Genomic DNA, 11,635 nt, shown 5'->3' with positions numbered 1-11,635 from the left:
TGGAGTTGCTTGACAACTGCCAACGATGAAACTGCAAAGGCTTCTTGTCACTATGAATGATATAAACCAACTCCCATGCCTCTGTGACATTCAGAATGGAAGATATCCCTCTTTGGATTTTGGTTGCTAGGGTACTCTGTTTAGTTGCTACGGAGTTGCTTGGCAGCTGCCAGTCATGAAACTCCAAAGGCTGCTTGTCAGTATGAATGATATAAACCAACTCCCATGCCTCTGTGACATTCAGAATGGAAGATATTCCTCTTTGGATTTTGGTTGCTAGGGTACTCTGTTTGGTTGCTAGGGAGTGGCGTGGCAGCTGCCAATAATGAAACTACAGAGGCTGCTTGTCAGTATGAATGATATAAACCAACTCCCATGCCTGTGTGACATTCAGAATGGAAGATATGCCTCTTTGGATTTTGGTTGCTAGGGCACTCTGTTTGGTTGCTATGGAGTTGCTTGGCAGCTGCTAATGATGAAAATGCAAAGGCTTCTTGTCAGTATGAATGATATAAACCAACTCCCATCTCTATACGATGTTCTGATGCAGAGATATAGGTCTTGCTAAACGGTTGCTAGGGTACTCTGTTTGGTTGCTAGGGAGTGGCTTGGCAGCTGCCAATGATGAAACTACAAAGGCTGCTTGTCAGTATGAATTATATAAACCAACTCCCATGCCTCTGTGACATTCAGAATGGAAGATATCCCTCTTTGGATTTTGGTTGCTAGGGTACTCTGTTTGGTTGCTATGGAGTTGCTTGACAACTGCCAACGATGAAACTGCAAAGGCTTCTTGTCACTATGAATGATATAAACCAACTCCCATGCCTCTGTGACATTCAGAATGGAAGATATCCCTCTTTGGATTTTGGTTGCTAGGGTACTCTGTTTGGTTGCTACGGAGTTGCTTGGCAGCTGCCAGTCATGAAACTCCAAAGGCTGCTTGTCAGTATGAATGATATAAACCAACTCCCATGCCTCTGTGACATTCAGAATGGAAGATATCCCTCTTTGGATTTTGGTTGCTAGGGTACTCTGTTTGGTTGCTAGGGAGTGGCGTGGCAGCTGCCAATCATGAAATTCCATAGGCTGCTTGTCAGTATGAATTATATAAACCAACTCCCATGCCTCTGTGACATTCAGAATGGAAGATATCCCTCTTTGGATTTTGGTTGCTAGGGTACTCTGTTTGGTTGCTATGGAGTTGCTTGACAACTGTCAATGATGAAACTGCAAAGGCTTCTTGTCACTATGAATGATATAAACCAACTCCCATGCCTCTGTGACATTCAGAATGGAAGATATCCCTCTTTGGATTTTGGTTGCTAGGGTACTCTGTTTGGTTGCTAGGGAGTGGCTTGGCAGCTGCCAGTCATGAAACTCCAAAGGCTGCTTGTCAGTATGAATGATATAAACCAACTCCCATGCCTCTGTGACATTCAGAATGGAAGATATCCCTCTTTGGATTTTGGTTGCTAAGGTGCTCGACAATGGTTGCTAGGGATGGGCTAGGAAGTGTTGAGGTGATTCATGATTGGCTGTTTGCTGCTCCGAGTCAAATGAGACCACCCTCATGTTTCTATGACAAATCAGTCCGGAGATATCCCTTTGATGTCTTTCAATGGAAGTCTATGGAACTTGTTGCTAAGGTGCTCTAAATGGTTGCTAGGGCGTGGCTTGATAGCTTCACAATGATCCTGAGAGACTGATTGGTCATCTGAGTAAAATGAGCCCGCCCCCTTGTCTCTATGACACTGTGATCCAGAGCTATGTTCAATACAAAAACCTTATGTAATTTACCATAGTAGGAAAAACACATGCTATGGTGTAGGACGGCCCATTTCATGGGCCGTCCTACACCATAGTAAGTCAATGGGAAACTTTGGGCAGCTCCTGACCCCCAGGGGTGCAACTTTTACCCCATTGTGAGGTATGTTCTTACAGAGCCTGTCAGCCTCTTCAAATGTGGCAAATCACACGTTTCTGCGAAATCCTCACTCAGAGCTACGAGTCATCAAAGTTCGTCGCAATGTTAAGTCTATGGGATTTTTTCGGCCGCTTTTTCGCCCCTGGGGCGATCACCGTACCCCCGATCGCTTATAAAAGTCATAGCACACCTCTCCTCAATACGCTGGTCGATTTGACACCTCATTCATGGGTCTGTGACAAAAGGTGCGGGACGAGTTACGCGCCAAACTTTTGTGTGGAAGAATAATAATAACTAGAATGTACATTTCCTGAAGAAAATGTGAAGTGGTGCTTGCAGTGGCAAAACTCACCACTCGGTTGCTAGGGTGTTGTAAATGATTGCATACGAGCCAACAACCATGTCTGTACGATGTTGTGGAGCTGAAATATGGCTTCTATATGTTTCAATATGGTTGCTAGGTGGCTCTAAACGGTTGCTATGGTGTGAATACACAGTAACCGTGGTGATATTTTACAGACTGTTTCCCAAACGAAACAAAAGAGCCAAACCCCATCTCTATACGATGTTCTGATGAAAAGACATGGGTCTTGATAAACGGTTGCTAGGGTACTCTGTTTGGTTGCTAGGGAGTGGTTTGGCAGCTGCCAATCATGAAACTCCAAAGGCTGCTTGTCAGTATGAATGATATAAACCAACTCCCATGCCTCTGTGACATTCAGAATGGAAGATATTCCTCTTTGGACTTTGGTTGCTAGGGTACTCTGTTTGGTTGCTATGGAGTTGCTTGGCAGCTGCCAATGATGAAACTGCAAAGGCTTCTTGTCACTATGAATGATATAAACCAACTCCCATGCCTCGGTGACATTCAGAATGGAAGATATCCCTCTTTTGATTTTGGTTGCTAGGGTACTCTGTTTGGTTGCTATGGAGTTGCTTGGCAGCTGCCAATGATGAAACTGCAAAGTCTTCTTGTCAGTATGAATGATACAAACCAACTCCCATGCCTCTGTGACATTCAGAATGGAAGATATCCCTCTTTGGATTTTGGTTGCTAGGGTACTCTGTTTTGTTGCTAGGGAGTGGCTTGGCAGCTGCCAATCATGAAACTCCAAAGGCTGCTTGTCAGTATGAATGATATAAACCAACTCCCATGCCTCTGTGACATTCAGAATGGAAGAAATGCCTCTTTGGATTTTGGTTGCTAGGGTACTCTGTTTGGTTGCTATGGAGTTGCTAGGCAGCTGCCAATGATGAAACTCCAAAGGCTTCTTGTCACTATGAATGATATAAACCAACTCCCATGCCTCTGTGACATTCAGAATGGAAGAAATGCCTCTTTGGATTTTGGTTGCTAGGGTACTCTGTTTGGTTGCTATGGAGTTGCTAGGCAGCTGCCAATGATGAAACTCCAAAGGCTTCTTGCCACTATGAATGATATAAACCAACTCCCATGCCTCTGTGACATTCAGAAAGGAAGATATCCCTCTTTGGATTTTGGTTGCTAGGGTACTCGGTTTGGTTGCTAGGGAGTGGCGTAGCAGCTGCCAATCATGAAACTCCAAAGGCTGCTTGTCAGTATTAATTATATAAACCAACTCCCATGCCTCTGTGACATTCAGAATGGAAGATATCCCTCTTTGGATTTTGGTTGCTAGGGTACTCTGTTTGGTTGCTATGGAGTTGCTTGACAACTGCCAATGATGAAACTGCAAAGGCTTCTTGTCACTATGAATGATATAAACCAACTCCCATGCCTCTGTGACATTCAGAATGGAAGATATCCTTCTTTGGATTTTGGTTGCTAGGGTACTCTGTTTGGTTGCTAGGGAGTTGCTTGGCAGCTGCCAAACATGAAAGTCCAAAGGCTGCTTGTCAGTATGAATGATATAAACCAACTCCCATGCCTCTGTGACATACAGAATGGAAGATATCCCTCTCTGGATTTTGGTTGCTAGGGTACTCTATTTGGTTGCTAGGGAGTGGCTTGGCAGCTGCCAGTCATGAAACTCCAAAGGCTGCTTGTCAGTATTAATTATATAAACCAACTCCCATGCCTCTGTGACATTCAGAATGGAAGATATCCCTCTTTGGATTTTTGTTGCTAAGGTGCTCGACAATGGTTGCTAGGGATGGGCTAGGAAGTGTTGAGGTGATTCATGATTGGCTGTTTGCTGCCCCGAGTCAAATGAGACCACCCTCATGTTTCTATGACAATTCAGTCCAGAGATATCCCTTTGATCTCTTTCAATGGAAGTCTATGGAACTTGTTGCTAAGGTGCTCTAAATGGTTGCTAGGGCGTGGCTTGATAGCTTCACAATGATCCTGAGAGACTGATTGGTCGTCTGAGTAAAATGAGCCCGCCCCCTTGTCTCTATGACACTGTGATCCAGAGCTACGTTCAATAGAAAAACCTTATGTAATTTACCATAGTAGGAAAAACACATGCTATGGTGTAGGACGGCCCATTTCATGGGCCGTCCTACACCATAGTAAGTCAATGGGAAACTTTGGGCAGCTCCTGCCCCCCAGGGGTGCAACTTTTACCCCATTGTGAGGTATGTTCTTACAGAGCCTGTCAGCCTCTTCAAATGTGGCAAATCACACGTTTCTGCGAAATCCTCACTCAGAGCTACGAGTCATCAAAGTTCGTCGCAATGTTAAGTCTATGGGATTTTTCGGCCGCTTTTTCGCCCCTGGGGCGAAAACCGTACCCCCGATCGCTTATAAAAGTCATAGCACACCTCTCCTCAATACGCTGGTCGATTTGACACCTCATTCATGGGTCTGTGACAAACGGTGCGGGACGAGTTACGCGCCAAACTTTTGTCCAGAATAATAATAATAAAAAAATAAGAATAATAATAAGTATGAGCAATAACAATAGTGTTGCTTTGAAAAGCACCACTAATAAGAATAATAAGTATGGAGAATAACAATAGTGTTGCTTTGAAAAGCACCACTAACTAGAATGTACATTTCCTGAAGAAAATGTGAAGTGGTGCTTGCAGTGGCAAAACTCGCCACTGGGCAGATGCTAACACAATTAACATGTTGTGATACCATGATATACCACGTTTTAGCATTATTTACCACGATTTACCATGTTTCTAAGATGATTTACTACGATTTACCACATTCCAGCATGATTTACTATGATTAACATGTTGTTAAAATGATGCTAGCATGATTAGCATGTTGTTAACATGATTAGCATGTTGGTAGCATGATGCTAGCATGATTAGCATGTTGCTAGCATGCTTTTAACAAGATGTTAGCATGATTAGCATTTTGCTAGCATGTTTTTAGCCAGATGCTAACATGATTAGCATGTTGCTAGCATTATGCTAGCTTGAATAGCATTTTGCTAGCATGATGCTAGCTTGATTAGCATGTTGCTAGCATGATGCTAGCTTGATTAGCATGTTGCTAGCATGATGCTAGCTTGATTAGCATGTTGCTAACATGATGCTAGCTTGATTAGCATTATGTTAGCATGATGCTAGCTTGATTAGCATGTTGCTAGCATGTTTTTAGCTAGACGCTAACATGATTAGCATGTTGCTAGCATAATGCTAGCTTGATTAGCATGTTGCTAGCATGATGCTAGCTTGATTAGCATGTTGCTAGCTTGATTAACATGTTGCTAGCATGATGCTAGCATGATTAGTATGTTGCTAGCATGTTTTTAGCAAGATGCTGTTGCCAGGTGGTGGTTGCTAGGGTTTTCTGGGTGGTTGCTATGGTGTTGCTAGGCAGTTGCTAAGGTGTTCTGGGTGGTTGCTAGGCAGTTGCTAGGGTACTCTTGGTGGTTGCTAGGCAGTTGCTAGGGTATTCTTGGTGGTTGCTAGGGCATTGCTAGGTGGTTGCTATGGTGTTGCTAGGCAGTTGCTAGGGTGTTCTGGGTGGTTGCTAGGCGTTTTGGGTGGTTACTAGGCAGTTGCTAGGTGTTCTGGGTGGTTGCTAGGCAGTTGCTAGGGTGTTCAGGGTGGTTGCTAAGGTATTTTTGGTAGTTGCTATGGTGTTACTAGGTGGTTGGTAGTTGTCAAATATGGTTACTATGGAGTTTTTATAGAGTTCTTAAAATCTTTAATAACGAGTTCCTTCAGTACGGCCGAATAGGCACAAGCATGGAGCAATATCGCAAGGCCACGAGTGTGATATTGCTTTAAAAAATGTAAAAAAAAAAAAAATTATATTATTTATTGGTTTAGGGTGGTTGCTAGGGAGCTCAGAGTGGTTGCTAGGGTGCTGTAACTGGTTGCTAGGGTGTGGCTATGAAGATTTTAGGCCATTACTTATTGGCTGCTTGATAATATAAATCCTCTGAGGGAGAGAGAGAGGGAGAGAAACGCAGGGGTGTCAGGCCCTTTGGAGTGGTGTGTGTGAAAACGGCAGTTGGGATTCAAATGTTTTTAGAACTCCCCATGTAAAGTCAATGGGACTTTTTTGGCCGCTTTTTCGCCTGCTGTGCGAACATCGTACACCCGATCGCTTAGAAAAGTCATAGCACACCTCTCCTCAATGAGCCGGTCGCTTTGACACCTCACTCAGGGGTCTGAGACAAACGGTGCGGGGCAAGTTACGCGCCAAACTTTGTCCAGAATAATAAAAAGAATAATAACTAGAATGTACATTTCCTGAAGAAAATGTGAAGTGGTGCTTGCAGTGGCAAAACTCGCCACTGGGCAGATGCTAACACAATTAACATGTTGTGATACCATGATATACCACGTTTTAGCATTATTTACCACGATTTACCATGTTTCTAAGATGATTTACTACGATTTACCACATTCAAGCATGATTTACTATGATTAACATGTTTGTTAAAATGATGCTAGCATGATTTTAACAAGATGTTAGCATGATTAGCATTTTGCTAGAATGTTTTTAGCCAGATGCTAACATGATTAGCATGTTGCTAGCATTATGCTAGCTTGATTAACATGTTGTTAACATAACGCTAGCTTGAATAGCATTTTGCTAGCATGATGCTAGCTTAATTAGCATATTGGTAACATGATGCTAGCATGATTAGCATGTTGCTAGCATGATGTAGCTTGATTAGCATTATGTTAGCATGATGCTAGCTTGATTAGCATGTTGGTAGCTTGATGCTAGCATGATTAGCATGTTGCTAGCATGTTTTTAAATAGACGCTAACATGATTAGCATGTTGTTAGCATAATGCTAGCTTGATTAGCATGTTGCTAGCATTATGATAGCTTGATTAGCATGTTGCTAGCATTATGCTAGCTTGATTAGCATGTTGGTAGCATAATGCTAGCATTATTAGCATGTTGCTAGCTTGATTAGCATGATGCTAGCATGATGCTAGCTTGATTAGTATGTTGCTAGCATGTTTTTAGCAAGATGCTGTTGCCAGGTGGTGGTTGCTAGGGTTTTCTGGGTGGTTGTTATGGTGTTGCTAGGCAGTTGCTAAGGTGTTCTTGGTGGTTGCTAGGCAGTTGCTAGGGTATTCTTGGTGGTTGCTAGAGCATTGCTAGGTGGTTGCTATGGTGTTGCTAGGCAGTTGCTGGGGTATTCTGGGTGGATGCTAGGGCGTTGCTAGGCAGTTGCTAGGGTGTTCTGGGTGGTTGCTAGGCGTTCTGGGTGGTTACTAGGCAGTTGCTAGGTGTTCTGGGTGGTTGCTAGGCGTTCTGGGTGGTTACTAGGCAGTTGCTAGGTGTTCTGGGTGGTTGCTAGGCAGTTGCTAGGGTGTTCTGGGTGGTTGCTAGAGTTTTTTGGTGGTTACTAGAGCATTTCTAGACGTTGCTAGGGTGTTCAGGGTGGTTGCTAAGGTATTTTTGGTAGTTGCTATGGTGTTACTAGGTGGTTGGTAGTTGTCAAATATGGTTACTATGGAGTTTTTATAGAGTTCTTAAAATCTTTAATAACGAGTTCCTTCAGTACGGCACTCGGCCTGCGGCCTCGTGCCTATGGCCGAATAGGCACAAGCATGGAGCAATATCGCAAGGCTACGAGTGTGATATTGCTGTAAAAAATGTTAAAAAAAAATTTTTATATTGTTTATTGGTTTAGGGTGGTTGCTAGGGAGCTCAGAGTGGTTGCTAGGGTGCTGTAACTGGTTGCTAGGGTGTGGCTATGAAGATTTTAGGCCATTACTTATTGGCTGCTTGATAATATAAATCCTCTGAGGGAGAGAGAGAGGGAGAGAAACGCAGGGGTGTCAGGCCCTTTGGAGTGGTGTGTGTGAAAACGGCAGTTGGGATTCAAATGTTTTTAGAACTCCCCATGTAAAGTCAATGGGACTTTTTTGGCCGCTTTTTCGTCCGCTGTGCGAACATCGTACACCCGATCGCTTAGAAAAGTCATAGCACACCTCTCCTCAATGAGCCGGTCGATTTGACACCTCACTCAGGGGTCTGTGACAAACGATGCGGGGCGCATTACGCGCCAAACTTTTGTCCGGAATAATAAGAAAAAGAAGAAGAAGAAGAACTAGAATGTACATTTCCTGAAGAAAATGTGAAGTGGTGCTTGCAGTGGCAAAACTCACCACCCGGTTGCTAGGGTGTGGTACATGATTGCATACGAGCCAACAACCATGTCTTTACGATGTTGTGGAGCTGCAATATGGCTTCTATATGTTGCAATATGGTTGCTATGTGGTTCTAAACGGTTGTTATGTTATTCTGGGTGAACACTATACTGTATCATAGGTGTGATTGGCAAAGTACAAAAAAGCAGTAAAATATACGGCGCATATACGGTGACAGCACAAACACACACACACACACACACAAAAGAGGTTAATGTGTTGTTCGTTACCACGACTACCGTCTGCGTCCCTGAGCAATACTGAGCAACAGTGCGCAGCGTATTACATTCTTTTTTATTGTTTTAAATGGCACAACTCACTCGTTTCTGTGAAGGACCCAGAAGAGGAATGCATGCAACGTTACTTTACACACAGACACTTAACTCTGACACCCCATTGCACATAAGTACAAATATTTTTGGTTGGAATAATATTGTGTTAAATTATATTTAATTTTCATTGTTTTTCAACTTCATTTAAATTTGTAGTTGAAATAAAAATTAATGAGTATTTTAAAGTTTAGAATTAAGAAATGAGAAAATTATATGTTAATACATACCACACCACCTGGTCGTAACAGCGATCACTGGAAGCCACTTATGCTCATCAGATCGCATAGTTTATTGGAATATTAATAGAAAAAATGATTTTGTCTTAATAAATGAAATAAACTTCTAAATGTATCAATATTCCTCCAATTATGCACACTTCTGGATTAAAAGCACATTTAGATGCTGTTCAGTGAAGCTGTGTGAAGACAGACGTGTCTGATTATGAATGCATGTTATTCTTTTCAAAGCATCAAACATTAATTGATCGTTGATATCCTGTACATGTTGTGGTCTTGATTTTATAAATGTTGAGTATATAAAGCTAATTTAAATGTAAGATTTTAAATTACCCTCTTACCATCTTAAAGAACCATCTGTGAATATACCTGGATGTTCTCTTAAGTTCACAAGAAAATATTCTTACTGTGCCAATGAGTAACTTTCAATAATATTCAATAAAGACAAAAACACAGTATGTACCAATTAACCAAATGTTTATTTAAGAGATTTTTTTTTAAACGCCTGTTGTTCCAGATCCTACCCAGCAAATGGATTAGATCCTACAGTGTTGTACTAGTTATTAGATATACTTTGTATTAAAATGATCTTTACAGCATTACCCCTAAGATTATAAAAAGCCTAGAGATAAAAAAAGAGATTATTTAGCCTATAGTGCAGAGAATTTTGTTGTGAATACATTTGTAAAAATGCTCTTTATTTGAATGAGTGGGTAGCTCTGAAAAGAGCCGTTGTTGCCTTTAAAAGGACATTTGGCTTCAGCCATTTTGGCATTCCACCCGCAGACCTTCTCTCAGGTTGCTCAGGAGAAGCTGGTTTCCCTCTGTGCTCAGGTGAACCCCGTCTGAATGCCATGCTGAATGGCGCGCATCTGTCTCCCTGGATATCCTGAGGGCAGAGGAGGTAAAACATATATGATAATGTTAGTGAATTTATTTGAATTGTTCTGATTCTCCAAGACTTATTGAGCAGCATAGTTGATGGGTCAAATGTAAGCCTGGCAAAAGACAATTTTTGCTCTGTCACTTCTGAGAACCACCATGCACGTTAAAATCAAAGCTTTTTACATCAAATCATACATATTTGAACAAAACCCATGGTTTTTCCTGCATTTAACTTTTTTATTATTTATTAATCTTTGTTAGTGATTTTTAACATTTACTAATACCGTACATTGTTAAAATCAAAAGTAGTAAATGCTAACATTAGTAAATGCAGTGAACTAACATGAATAAACTTTGAACAGCAGTTTTTAAAATAAATAACATTGTCAAAAATAAATAAATAAAATTAAGTTCATACTGGAGTGATTAAAATCATAAAGCGCAAAGCAAGTTGTTGTTAGCTAGCTGTTACTTTTATTCAATTGTTAGCTATATGGTAGAAAATTAAGGCTATTAGTTAAAATGAACCTTTTGATGCTACTTTTTTTAGTTTAACTTTTTAATATCAATATGATTATATAACAAAATTATAATTTTATCTTACAAAACTATGAAATCCAGTGGTAAAATCTGCTCTTTTTTTTTAAATAAGAGGGCAAGATAGGACAGCAGTGTCTGTTGGTCACCAACAAAGACAATTTTTGACCCGGGAAAAACCCTGAAACCATTGTATAATAAAATGCACTGAAACACTAGACCTTATCAGTAGTATTGACAAACTTTACCTCAGTCTGCTTCTTCCTCTGCTTCTTCATTCTTCAGCGTTGCCCTCAATGCCATAGATATTTGGACCTGTTCTCTGGGCATGAAACTAATAAATGAACAATGGGATCACTAATACACCCGTACTAATAAAAAATAAAAAAATAAAAAAACTCAGAAATAAAACTTACGGAAAGAAATTGGCACATAATCTGGTATCCAGCTCGTCATCGTCATTGATGTAGCACACGTGATCTTCTCAGACAATCTGAATTCATTTGGCTGGTTCCTGAAAAACATAATCTAAATTAGATTCAAATATAACATTTCTATTCAAATGCGGTTATGAAAAGCAGTAGTACACCGACTGAAGCAAAATCTTTGAACACTTAGCTTTAGAAGGTATATTGCACACTCATATCCAGACAGGACTGCTATGGTCTCCCAATTCTTCCTGCAACTTTACAGAAGGGCACATATCAATCATAGAATAGCAGGGGACTGCATATCCCGCACAGATTGTCACAAACTGTGTAGATTGAACATCAATTCAAGTTAAAATGTATGTTATAAGGTCAAAATCAAACATTACAATGGTGTCTTGCTACTTCTCTCTTTCCCTTGTCTTTTATAACTTACTGCCACTGTTGCTCTATGACTGTCTGTGTCCTCCCTGGAGTTGTCACACTATTCCTCCGTCCTTCCTGCTGCTGCTGAGGTTGCTCCTTCCTCATAGCTCAGTGGCATAAACCCTAAACATGACCTAACCACAATCTCCTAACCACAATCTAACCGCAACACGACCATACGCGCCAACCCGTTTGATTAAGGCTGTCGAAGCCCCGCTGATGTGACGTATGCAGGTCCATTGGCAACGGTTCCGTATGGCATACTACCTAACAACCCGACCATACGCGCCCAACCGTT

The 11,635-nt window shown here is 41.3% G+C and overlaps 1 long non-coding RNA gene across 1 annotated transcript; it reads right to left on the bottom strand.

Annotated features, from left to right (window-relative positions):
• Positions 1 to 9,544: 9,544 nt before the first annotated feature.
• On the bottom strand, positions 9,545 to 11,367 carry LOC309497137. The gene is made up of 4 exons (XR_014205410.1): positions 11,348 to 11,367; positions 10,900 to 11,168; positions 10,732 to 10,817; positions 9,545 to 9,950 (listed from the first exon to the last, which is right to left on the bottom strand). It is a non-coding gene; the product is annotated as an uncharacterized lncRNA (long non-coding RNA).
• Positions 11,368 to 11,635: the final 268 nt, after the last annotated feature.

This window comes from Leuciscus leuciscus, assembly GCF_965113295.1.
Source record: "Leuciscus leuciscus genome assembly, chromosome: 1".
Taxonomy (NCBI): domain Eukaryota; kingdom Metazoa; phylum Chordata; class Actinopteri; order Cypriniformes; family Leuciscidae; genus Leuciscus; species Leuciscus leuciscus.
Note: the sequence above shows the minus strand (reverse complement) of the source record. Positions and strands in the feature narration are given on the sequence as shown.